Here is a 13,658-nt window from a genome sequence, read left to right as displayed (position 1 = left end):
AGGAGACACTACTTCGAAACTGGAGGCTACAAAATCCAACGAGTAAGGACCAATGAGCCGCTTCATACTCGAAAGTACTTTTGAGATGAAAGAGGGAAGTTGTGCTGTTACTTTGCCCGTGGCCCTGATGACCAACAATGCAAATATTTCTCTCGGGTACACGGAGAGAATATGAACCTGAGTGACCAATTCAATTCTCTTCATACTTGTAATCGTGTTGAAGATTACTTTGAAGGAAGTAGCTATTACAATGCTCTAAATGAACACTCTCACAGCGCGTCATCCCGAGATGATCCTAAGTTCATTCTAGAGGCCTTACCAAAGTTGCCTTCTGTTACGAATTTTATGTTTATTACGCAAGTGTACGCAATCAAGTAGTATCTCACGCAAGTGAGGTCGAACCACAGGGAATTAGATTAAGTACTACTAAACTATACTTATGATTCTATTTGGTAAAATAATAAGTTTGCAATTTGAAAGTAAATTACTCAGAAAATTAAAGAGAAAATAAACAAAGATTAATCAAGATGAGAGATTAGGGAGGTGAATCCTGTTGATAAGTTACTAATGTTAATACCTAATTGCTATCCTTATCTCAATGTGAATGACAGATTATAAATTAACCTAACTCTTTTCAGATCTTTTAGGTTCTAAATAATATGTTCTCCAATTAACTTCTTAATTAAATCAACACAAAATCAGCATTAAGCAATAATCTCTTCGTCACTGAGGCTATGTAAATACTTTCGTTTCACATCAAAACCTAGACTACCCAAATTTTAGCATTCTCAATTCTCACTTTTCAGATTTCGAATTGAGATCATTAAACATGTAAAAGGTGATCAAGCTTGCACATGGAATTAAACACAAATATAGATAGTATTCACACATAAGATGGAGGAATGACAATTATTTATTAACTAGGCATAAACTTAAACAACATTCATCATCCTCCCTTATTGGGAAATTTAGTTCAACATAACTCTGAAAACATCCATGATTAATTCAGAAACAAAAACAAACATAAAGAAGAAATTAAGGGTAAAAGAAAGAAACTAGAAGGTGATATCGCTCCGGGTCTTCAAGATAGCTTCCTCTCCACTTGCATCCACTATTTAGGTCTATTTATGCTTGCTTTGACCTTCAGTGTCGTATTCCTTATATAGGGATGAAAAGTGTGCCTCCCATTGAGAGAAAAATCTAAATTAGGTCAAATCTGCGATTTTCGTACCAAGTCGCGACTAGCATTTAAGCTGGTCGCGACTACAGGCAAAACTCAAAAAACCGAGTTTCTGCCAATTCTCGAAGTCGCGACCAGGGTCGCGACCAGGAAAAAGGGTCGCGACCTGGCTCTCTGGAGGTCGCGACTACTGATGCGTCTGGAGCCGAATTTTCCAATTTTTTTCCAAGTTTGTCCCAGTTTTTCGCCATTTGACTGAATTCGAACTTTAACACCCCGGGAACCTGAAATAATGAAAATCAAGCGTAAAACTGCTCCAAAAGACACCAATAGACGAGATAATGCTAACTTTAAAGACCCGAAACATAGGCTAATCATAACCTAACAAAATCTCCCAAACTAGATTCTTACTCACCCCCGAGTAAGATAAAAAAAAAAAACTAACTACGCTATCAGATAAACACTACGCTGCTGACTCATGCTCTGTTTTCTTCCTTGCATAAACTAGAATTTCGATCCTACTAACTCTAACAATTAACTCAGATGCTCAATTAATAACACTATGTATAACCACAAAATTTATTCATATGTGAAACATTGTTATAAAAGTTTTACTCTTTCCAACAGTTCCACAGCCCGATAACTCATAAGCTTGCATGCTTACCTTTCTCCACTAATGTTGACAGTATTCTTCGGAATCATTAGGTCTTTTCAAGGCTTAGGTAGTATGGCTCAGATATTCAGGAATAGGCAAAAGACAATTTCGGCTCAAGATATCATAAGCACGCAAACAGAACCCACAAGCTTTTTACTTTTCTTTTTCTAGAATCCCATAATGTTCCCAAATTTACCAAGATTTATAGAAGATATCTCTATTATTTTTTCAACATCACTGAATCCTTTTTTTTTTCAAACATATTTTTTTTTTCAGTGACATTGAATTACACAATTTTTTTTCATCTTCTCAATCTTACAAGTTTTTCTCCCTCTCACTATTTCCTCACACTAAATGTTTCTCCTCCCCCAAACTAATTATGTAGCTTATGATATCATGGATAACATGGTGAAGAAAAATTAATAGTGTGGTTGCAAAATTTTTCAAATCAATGGGTGAAAAACAAAACAGGTTTAAGCTCAAAAGGTTAACTAGGGATACACATTATTATGGTAGGCTTGAAAGGCTCAAACTATCCAACAAATGCCTAAGTCATATTCCAATTGAACACTCTCAAGGATTTCGCCTCAAAAGAATAAACATGCAAGTTCTAAGCTATCCTGTCAATCTTACCACAAACCATAGTAAAACAGTTATAACAATTTTCACAGATTGAATATTTGCAGAAAAACACAGGTTTCTAAACATCTGAACTAATCCAAAGAGTTAAGAAAATCAAGCACACAGTTATTTTACAATTTCAGATCACATCACACTAATCAGCAGTATACAACTATCGTCAAGCTTATTGCCATTCCTTAACTAAAACAAAAAACTAAAACAGAAAATTAATATGCAGAAATTAAAGTGCAGAATTTTAAAATTTTAAGTCTCTCCCCCCAAACTAAATATGACATTGTCCCCAATGTATACAATAAAATGCAGAGAGAAGAGAGACTTACCTGAGACCCTTTCAGAAAGGGTTGGGTGGTGGCAGCTGGTCATATGGGTAAAACCGAGGAGGTTGCGCCAGATAATTCGGGTCATCAATCCCGATGTTCATTCTGTTGATGAGAGAGTTTAGTTGCTGAACTTGTCCCTCATCATAGACACTCATCTGCACCATGTATTGTTGCATGTGGTTGTTCTGCTGAATTATATAACTCAGTTGTGCATGAGTGTATTGTGTTGTGGGATCGATAGGCCCAGGCAATTGTAGGGGCTGCTCCTCTTCTTCTTCAACACTAGGCTCTCGTTGCCTCCTGCGCCCTTGCGGTGCATCAGGTGGAGGTTGGCCATAGGGATGTGGCTTTTTCAGCCTGTTGACAAAGGCGATGTCCATCTTGCGGAGTGGCAACACCGTGTTGTCATACTCTAATTGGGGAACTTCATATGCCCCACAGAGTTCTGTGATCACTCCCGCCAAACCAAAACCACCTCCCGTGGCTCCTTGCACGATCTGTTCAATGCTTTGCCTTATGACTTGTCCAATGTTAATGTTGTACCCCTTCATTATAGCGTACACATATTTCAGGCGATCCATTTGGACATCGGAAAAGTGCTTATTTGGCACTAACCGAGCACTTACAAAGTACAGCCATGTTTTTGCCACCGGGTTCAGTTCACACCGGTAGAGGATGTTGGACGACCCCTCTGTGCCATCATTGTCATGGAACCTCAACCCAGGAAATCCCACTGTCTCCGCCACATCCACCATATCAAACTGCTCATCCTCCTCAATAATTCGGAGGCGTTGTTCTTCCCTAGTGTAGTCTTGAACGGAGAGCATCACATTAAATGCATCAGTAGTAGCGGGAACTTTCTTTCCACGCACTTTCACTTCCCCATTCTGGCGATCGGGCCAATTCGCAAGAAATTCACAAGCCATAGTAACATTAGCCCGACCCCGAGCATCCACAAAACTTCCCCACTTTATTCTTTCTATTTGAGCCCGAATTGTTTCAAATCGAGGTTGACGCCTCAAAGGATTCTCGGGGAATTCAATACCCCGATCATCAATATAAGCCCTATTCTTAAATCTCATGAAGCGATTTTGGGCCTCAATGTTTCCAAAACGGGTCCTATCAAAACCCGTTGGTGGTGGGTTTGAAGAAGAACCCTCCTCCACATTCTCAGTCCTCTTAGGTGCCAGTTTTTCCTTTTTTTTTTTTTGATACTTTTTCTTTTCTTTTCTTTTTTTTTTTCTTTCTAAAAAAAAAAAAATTGGGCAGCACCTCCCCTTAATTTTCTATATCCCAAAAAATTCAAAATCACTCAAACAATATTCTCAAATACTCAACACCACAATACAATGATAACAAACCCAATATCAACAATATTCTTGCACAACACACTACTATACCACCCAAAATCTAGAAAAAGTTAATCAAATTCCTTAAAGATTAAAGGAAGTGATACTTACAAACCCGAAGAAGCTTTACTCCACTTCCATTGTTGAATGTTCTTGAAAACTTGAGGTTGAAGATGAAGACAATGGTGATTTTCGGATTTGGGGTGTTATGGGTGATTTTTGGTATGGGTTTCGATGATATGTGTAGATTGATGAGTGAAATTGGGTTTTTGAATGGATTGGGTTTGAGAAATTTAAGAAAAGATGAAAAGATTGAAGATTGGTGATGAAAAATTGAATTTTTGAGAGGAAAAGGGGTAGGGTTCGGCTGAGAGGATTTTTGAATTTTGAATTTTGATGTAGGGTTGAATGAGGGAGAAAAAATTGGATTTTATAGAAATTTTCGTGAGCAAGTCGCGACCTGGCCTAGGGCAAGTCACGACTAGCTTACGATCGATTTTTAGCCTTCTCTAGAAAATAGGGAAGTCGCGACTGGGAAAATAGGTCGCGACTTGGCCAAAGGCTAGTTGCGACCACTGGAACCAAAAATTTTCAGGAGTTTCTATAAAAGTCCAGGTCGCGACCAGGGTCGCGACTTGGAAAATAGGTCGCGACCCAGGAACCACCAGGTCGCGACCACTGGGCTCCTTCTCGAAACAAAAACTTTTTTTTTTCACGTTTTTCACGATTCAACTAAAAAGAAATAATGTCTGGTACTAATCTAAAAATTGAAAATACTAAAAATACTAAAGCATAGACTAGAAACATAATCAAAGAGTCTGAAAGAAATTAAAGAAAACACTTGGGTTGCCTCCCAAGAGCGCTGTCTTTATCGTCATATAGCCGGACACTGGGCCTTGTTCTTCAAAGTGGCGCCAGAATCATGGCGGACTTGGCTTTGTCAAATTGGCCTCCCAAGTAGAGCTTTAAACGCTGTCCATTAACTTTGAAAGTTGCTGGACCATCACCCTTTAATTCCACCGCTCCATAAGGAAACACCTTGACCACTGTGAATGGTCCTGACCACCTTGACTTCAGCTTTCCAGGAAATATTTTCAACCTTGAATTAAAGAGTAACACTTGCTGCCCTGGTTGAAACTCCTTCCATACTAGACCTTGGTCGTGCCACTTCTTAGTTCTTTCCTTGTAGATTTTTGCGTTCTCATAGGCTTCATTTTGAAACTCCTCTAGCTCGTTCAACTGTAGCAGTCTTTTCTCCCCTGCAGCTTTTAGTTCCACGTTAAGAGTCTTCATGGCCCAAAAAGCTTTATGCTCTAACTCTACCGGTAGATGACAAGCCTTTCCAAACACCAACCGATATGGGGGCATGCCAATTGGTGTTTTGAAAGCAGTTCTGTATGCCCACAATGCATCATCTAATTTTCTTGACCAATCTTTCCTTGATCTTTGCACTGTTTTCTCTAGAATTATCTTGATCTCCTGATTAGAAATTTCAGCTTGGCCATTACTTTGGGGATGGTATGGTAAAGCAGTTCGATGTAGGACACCATATCTTGAAAGAAGTGCTTCAAACTGCTTGTTGCAGAATTGACTCCCTTCATCGCTTACTATTGCTCGAGGAGTACCAAAACGAGTAAAGATGTTCTTTTGTAAAAAGCGGAGAACTGTCTTACCATCATTCTGAGGTGTAGCTGCAGCTTCGACCCATTTAGACACATAATCGACAGCCAATAGAATGTACTGATTGCTAAAGGATGAAGGAAAATGACCCATGAAGTCTATTCCCCACACATCAAACAATTCCACTTCTAAAATTCCTGTTAAAGGCATCTCGTTTCTTCTTGAGATATTACCTGTCCGTTGACAACGATCACATGCCTTCACAAAGGTAGTAGCATCCTTGAAAAGCGTTGGCCAAAAGAATCCACTTTGCAACACCTTCGCAGTTGTTCTGTTTCCACTAAAATGTCCTCCACATGGTAAAGCATGACAATGATTTAGGATAGAATACATCTCCTCTTCAGGCACACATCTCCTAATTATCTGATCGGCGCAGTGCTTGTAGAGGATTGGCTCTTCCCAATAATAATGTTTCACCTCAGAAAAGAACTTTTTCAATTGTTGACGCGAAAGCTCGGGAGGGGTTATTTTTGCAGCCAAGAAATTAACATAGTCAGCGTACCATGGTACCATCAGGTTTTCTCTCACACTAAAGAGTTGTTCATCAGGAAATTGCTCATTTATTTGTACCTCCTTTGTATTCTGACTTTCTTCCAGTTCTAATCTTGACAAGTGGTCTGCTACTAGATTTTCGGTGCCCTTCTTATCTTTTATCTCTAAGTCAAACTCTTGAAGTAGAAGTACCCACCGAATCAGTCTCGGTTTTGCATCCTTCTTGGTCATAAGGCACTTGATCGCTGAATGATCTGTGTAGACAATTATCTTATTTCCAATTAGGTAGGGCCGGAATTTGTCACAAGCAAACACTATTGCCAGCATTTCTTTCTCTGTAGTGGCGTTATTTAATTGAGCATCATTCAGAGTTCTACTAGCATAGTAGATTATGTGGAATACTCTGTCAACTATTTGTCCCAAGACCGCTCCAATGGCATAGTCACTTGCGTCGCACATCAACTCAAACGGCAACTCCCAATTTGATGAAGTTACTATCGGTGCTGAAATCAATCTCTCCTTTAGAACCTTGAAAGCTTTTAAACAATCTTCTCCAAATTCAAATGGAACACCATTTACAAGTAAGCTGGACAAAGGTTTTGAGATCTTGGAGAAGTCCTTGATAAATCTGCGGTAGAAGCCAGCGTGTCCTAGGAAACTCCTCACTCCTTTTACAGAAACTGGAGGTGGCAAATTCTCTATTGTTGAAACTTTAGCCTTATCCACCTCAATTCCTGCCTTTGAAATTTTGTGCCCAAGAACAATTCCTTCTGTCACCATAAAGTGGCACTTCTCCCAGTTTAGCACCAAGTTAGACTTCTCACACCTAGTTAGCACTTTTTCCAGATTTTCCAAACAATGATCGAAGGAGGAACCAAAAACCGAGAAATCATTCATAAAGTTTTCAATACAAGATTCAATCAAGTCAGAAAAGATAGCCATCATACACCTTTGAAAAGTAGCAGGGGCGTTACACAAACCGAATGGCATTCTTCTGAAAGCAAAGGTACCGTAGGGACATGTGAAAGTAGTCTTCTCCTGATCTTCAGGTGCTATAGCTATCTGGTGGTATCCAGAGTATCCATCAAGAAAGCAGTAATATTCTTGCCCCGCCAATCTGTCTAGAATTTGATCAATGAAGGGCAAAGGGAAGTGATCTTTTCGTGTTGCTTTGTTGAGTTTCCTGTAATCGATGAAAATCCTCCATCCAGTCACTGTTCTTGTAGGAATCAACTCATTCTTTTCATTCTTGATCACTGTCATTCCACCTTTCTTTAGAACTACTTGCACCGAGCTAACCCACTTACTATCTGAAATGGGATAGGCAACTCCAGCATCCAACCACTTGACTACTTCTTTTCTGACCACTTCTTTCATGGGTGGATTGAGTCTTCGTTGAGCGTCGATTGTCGGTTTGGCATTGTCTTCCATGAGAATTCGGTGCATCACTATTGAAGGACTGATTCCTTTGACATCACCTAGTGTCCAAGCGATGGCCTTATTGTGAGCTCGGAGTACCCTCAGAAGTCTATCAGTTTCCACATCAGAAAGAGAAGCTAAAACAATAACTGGCAGCTTTTTATCTTGACCCAAAAACTCATACCTCAAGTGACTAGGAAGTACCTTCAATTCAAGTTCTGGAGGCTTTTCAGTAGATGGCATTAGCTCTTTTGGAACTGCTCCCAATTCCTCAAAATACCTTCTGTTCAAGGGCCCATAAGAATCAAGCCACTTCACATAACCCATGACCTCTTGTCCCTCTTGTTCCATCAATTCATCTTCAGTTAAACTTAGTTCAAGAGGATCATCTAGCAGCTTTTTCTCACCCACAATTTCATCAATCAAATCAATGAAGAAACAGTTATCACTTGCCTTTGGGTATGTCATGGCCTTTAGCACATTAAAGACTACTTCTTCTCCTTGGACTCTCAGCTTTAATTTACCCTTCTGAACATCGATCAAGGCTTGGCCAGTTGCCAAGAATGGTCTCCCAAGAATGATTGGGACATTGCTATCTTCTTCCATATCCAAAACAATGAAATCAGCTGGAAAGATGAACTTGTCAACTTTAACTAACACATCCTCAATGACTCCTCTAGGGGGCTAGTGATCGGTCCGCCAATTGGAGAGTTACTGTGGTTGGCTTTACTTCACCCAGCTGCAATCTTTTAAATACTGATAGAGGCATCAAGTTAATGCTGGCTCCCAAGTCACAAAGTGCATTTATTCCTTCAATTCTCCCGATTGTACAAGGAATAGTGAAACTCCCTGGATCTCTGAGTTTGGGAGGGAGTTTCTTCTGTAGAATGGCGCTGCACTCTTCAGTTAGAGCCACTGTCTCATAATCCTCCATCTTTCTCTTCTTTGACAGAATTTCCTTCATAAACTTCACATAACTTGGCATCTGCTCTAAAGCTTCAGCAAAGGGAATGTTAATGTGAAGTCTTTTGAAGACTTCTAGGAATTTGGTGAACTGCTTGTCTAGGCTTGACTTTCTAAGCCTTTGAGGGTAGGGTATTTTCACATGGTGATCAATGTTAATTGGTGGAGACTGTTGTGGTTGTGTTGGGCTATCAGTAGCCTTTTCTGATGTTGGTGTTGGGGTTGGCATTGGTTGAGCTTCCTTCTCCTTTTCTCCGTTCGCTGGTTGTGGCAGTTCAGGACCATCATAATTTTTACCGCTTCTCAGGGTAATCGCTTTGCAGTTTTCTTTGGGGTTTACTTCAGTTGTGCTAGGCAAATTCCCTTGAGGACGGGTTGCTACCTGAGTTGCTACTTGGCCCATCTGTGTCTGCAGGTCTTTGATTGAAGATCTAGTTTCAGTCATGAATTGAAGCAGTAAATCTGTTTGCAAACTAGAATTTCCACCAGAGGTTTGTTGCTGATTAAACTGTTGGTTCTGATTCTGGTTCTGATTTTGTTGCTGATAGAACCCACTGTTTCTTCGGTTATTACCCTGGTTGAACCCATAGTTGCTGTTGTTATTCTGTGAAAAATTTCCAATGGCTTTAGCTTCATCCATTGGCAAATCATCCACATCTGCTTGACACTCTGAAAAATGATGACTTCCTCCACATAACTCACAAACAACTTGGGCTTGTTTAGCTTGCCCTGCAATTAGCTTTGTCAATGCCTCAACCTGAGCTGTCAACTTTGTGATGGCATCAACCTCTAACACACCAGCTACCTTCTTAGATTGACTCCTCTCAGTTGGCCACTGCTGATTGTTTAGAGCCATCTCCTCCAATAGATCATAAGCCTCATTAGCACTCTTTCTCATAAAGGCTCCGCCAGCTGCTGCATCTACTAGAGTTCTAGTGTTTCCAACCAACCCATTGTAGAAGTTGTGGACTAGCATCCACTTCTCTATACCATGATGAGGGCACTTTCTGATCAGATCTTTAAACCTCTCCCAAGCCTCATGGAGAGATTCATTATCTTGTTGGCAGAAGTTGTTGATTTCTCCTCTCAGCTTTGCAGACTTTGCTAGAGGAAAGAACTTTGACAAGAATTTTGTTGCTTGATCATTCCAGGTGGCAATAGAGTTGGGTGGCAAGGAGTTTAACCAACTCTTGGCTCGTTCTCTGAGCGAGAATGGGAACAGTCTCAGTCGAATGGCATCATCACTAACTCCATTAACTTTAAAAGTTTCACAAAGTTCCATGAAGTTAGAGAGATGCAGATTAGGATCTTCAGAAGGGAGGCCACCAAACTGAATTGAAGACTGCACCATTTGAAGTATGGCAGGTTTAATCTCAAAGTTGTTCGCATCCACTGCCGGTGGCCTGATACATGACTGCACTCCCGTCAGAGTAGGGAGAATGTAATCTCTCAAGCTACGGCCATTAGCTTGATCTTCCACGGCGCCACCATTATTACCGTTATTACCTCCATTGTTCGCAACATTAGCATTCACATTAGCAGCCATGATTTCTGAAGTTTCAGCAGTTGCTGAAACTCCTTCTTGCCTTTTGTTCTTTCAGTTTCTCCTACAAGTTTTCTCGATTTCAGGATCAACTGGTAATATGACTGCTTGTCCTTGACGGCGCATACACTTAGGATTCCTGAAATGGATCACGAAAATATTGCAAGAAAAAGGTTAGAAAAATCAACAAGAGAAAATATACCAAAGTAGAAGTTAGTATAATTTTGTGTAATATTAATCTTTAAACAATTCCCCGGCAACGGCACCAAAAACTTGTTACGAATTTTATGTTTATTACGCAAGTGTACGCAATCAAGTAGTATCTCACGCAAGTGAGGTCGAATCACAGGGAATTGGATTAAGTACTACTAAACTATACTTATGATTCTATTTGGTAAAATAATAAGTTTGCAATTTGAAAGTAAATTACTCAGAAAATTAAAGAGAAAATAAACAAAGATTAATCAAGATGAGAGATTAGGGAGGTGAATCCTGTTGATAAGTTACCAATGTTAATACCTAATTGCTATCCTTATCTCAATGTGAATGACAGATTATAAATTAACCTAACTCTTTTCAGATCTTTTAGGTTCTAAATAATATGTTCTCCAATTAACTTCTTAATTAAATCAACACAAAATCAGCATTAAGCAATAATCTCTTCATCACTGAGGCTATGTAAATACTTTCGTTTCACATCAAAACCTAGACTATCCAAATTTTAGCATTCTCAATTCTCACTTTTCAGATTTCGAATTGAGATCATTAAACATGTAAAAGGTGATCAAGCTTGCACATGGAATTAAACATAAATATAGATAGTATTCACACATAAGATGGAGGAATGGAAATTATTTATTAACTAGGCATAAACTTAAACAACATTCATCATCCTCCCTTATTGGGAAATTTAGTTCAACATAACTCTGAAAACATCCATTATTAATCCAGAAACAAAAACAAACGTAAAGAAGAAATTAAGGGTAAAAGAAAGAAACTAGAAGGTGATATCGCTCCGGGTCTTCAAGATAGCTTCCTCTCCACTTGCATCCACTATTTAGGTCTATTTCTGCTTGCTTTGACCTTCAGTGTCGTATTCCTTATATAGGGATGAGAAGTGTGCCTCCCATTGAGAGAAAAATCAAAATTAGGTCAGATCTGTGATTTTCGTACCAAGTCGCGACTAGCATTTAAGCTGGTCGCGACTACAGGCAAAACTCGAAAAACCGAGTTTCTGCCAATTCTCGAAGTCGCGACCAGGGTCGCGACCAGGAAAAAGGGTCGCGACCTGGCTCTCTGGAGGTCGCGACTACTGATGCGTCTGGAGCCGAATTTTCTATTTTTTTCCAAGTTTGTCCCAGTTTTTTGCCATTTGACTGAATTCGAACTTTAACACCCCGGAACCTGAAATAATGAAAATCAAGCGTAAAACTGCTCCAAAATACACCAATAGACGAGATAATACTAACTTTAAAGGCCCGAAACATAGGCTAATTATAACCTAACACCTTCACGACCTCGTGGTCAAGAGACAACTACAAGACCCAAGTCGATTGGAGTACCTGATCAACCTGGAAGGCACATAGAACTATGTGATCTCTTGAACAAAAGAAGAACGGTAGACGTGGGAACTTCTAGAGAAGACCCTATCTAGGTGATAGAAGCTCCATTTGGGACGCAGACCACAATTCATGGGGTTAATCGGGCTGAATTCGACACCTTAGCTGCTTTAGTGAGCGGGATCATGGCACCTAATTTGTCTGAATTTAAGCTTGACAAAGAATGATGCTCACCAATCTCTAAAAGAATCGCAACCTTCCTATTCCTCTGAAGTTCAAGAACACTTTTTGGCATCAATGCACCAAGAATGAAGATCTACTGTCTCACATCAACTACTTCGAAGTGCAGACTAATCTGCAAGGTGTGAGAGACAACGTCATGTGTAGAAGCTTCCTTGATACACTGACGGATCTAGCATAACGCAAAAATATTTTTGTATCTTACAATTATTATATTATGTGTACATCTTATTATTTTTTTTTCTTCTTAGATGTCTTCACACTACAAGAAAATTATCTTTCGCCGGTGAGTTTTGTCGCCGGCAAAACTATGAGTATGTCGTCGGCAAAGCTTTGGTGGGACCTTTTTTTGCCGGCAAAAGGTGCCGGCAATAGCTATTGGCGTATCACCTTTTGCTGGCACAGTTGGTAAATTCGTTATGAAAAGTATTTACACCGGCGAATTTGTTTGCCAGCATAAATGCATCGCCGACTATAGGACCGCTGACTGAGGTCCCCATGATGAGGTTTTACCGGCTAGTTAACACGTCGGCAAAAGAATTGGCACGAATTCGGCGCCAAATACCAATTTAGCGCTTACTCTTTGCCGACGCATAAACTCCCTGACAAAACATTTTAATAAATAAAAAAAATTAAAAAATAATATTTTTGCCAGCGAGGAATGCGCTGACAAAACTTAAAACATTAATATTCCAATTCTTTGCCGGCGCATTTTACGCCCCGGTAAAAGTATATATAGATTTTTTAAAATTTAAAATTTACAATATATCATTAAATTTAAAATAGAAATAATAATAAATACAATATCAAATATATCATAAAACCGAAATTTATACTGTTATTACAAAACTATATTAAACGTCATAAACTAAATAAAAGTATTTTGAGTTCATAAACAGTAATATTATGTACACTGCAAACTAAAAAAAAACTACAAATCAACAGCGTTATCGTTGTCATCACTGGGAGGGGCAATCTGTGAGGAGTACCCAGCAGCATGGCCAGGATGCTGAAATGGTGGAATCGGTAGAATCGGAGGCATCTCCAGCATGTTAATCTTGGAACGACATTGTCTAATTGGATCATTTGTTGTTGGAATGCACTCATGATTTGATTCTGAATCATCATCATCTGTTGTTGCCACTCGTTCTGTGCTTCTTGCTCTTCCACCCTTCGCTTCAGTGCCTCATATTCCTCTTGAGTGACAGTGGGCTGCCCAGATGGACCTAGCCTGGGAGTTGCTCTTTTTGCTCCCGTCTTAAGTCTTGGGTGGGGTCGACATTGTACTGGCGCGAGACATTGGTTGGCGTTGGTTGAGTTTCACGAATCTTAACTATTTTGGCCTGCAAAAACTTTCATGAAATTGTTAGAGTGAAAAAAGTTTTAAAATATAAAACTAATGTTATATTATATTGTTATAATATAAGATAGATTAAACTATTAAAATGTGACATATTATATATTGATATGAGATTAATGTATATAATGTGATTGAGAGTTACATACATCTAATATTTACATAAATTGTAACATAAGAGGTGGAGTTACTTACATTCTGTAACCTCCACAATTATTACCAATATTAAGTGTGTAAAAAGGTGTTACACATTTTAATT

At 39.3% G+C, this 13,658-nt stretch overlaps 1 non-coding gene across 1 annotated transcript; it reads left to right on the top strand.

Moving 5' to 3' along the window:
- The first annotated feature begins 9,686 nt into the window (after nt 1-9,686).
- LOC115703471 (small nucleolar RNA R71) lies at nt 9,687-9,793 on the top strand. Its single transcript, XR_004009232.1, has one exon. It is a non-coding gene; the product is annotated as a small nucleolar RNA R71 (small nucleolar RNA).
- The last annotated feature ends 3,865 nt before the right edge of the window (nt 9,794-13,658 follow it).

This window comes from Cannabis sativa, unplaced genomic scaffold, assembly GCF_029168945.1.
Source record: "Cannabis sativa cultivar Pink pepper isolate KNU-18-1 unplaced genomic scaffold, ASM2916894v1 Contig3, whole genome shotgun sequence".
Classification (NCBI taxonomy): Eukaryota; Viridiplantae; Streptophyta; class Magnoliopsida; order Rosales; family Cannabaceae; genus Cannabis; species Cannabis sativa.
The sequence above is the reverse complement of the archived record's forward strand: the minus strand, read 5'-3'. Positions and strand labels throughout refer to the sequence as shown.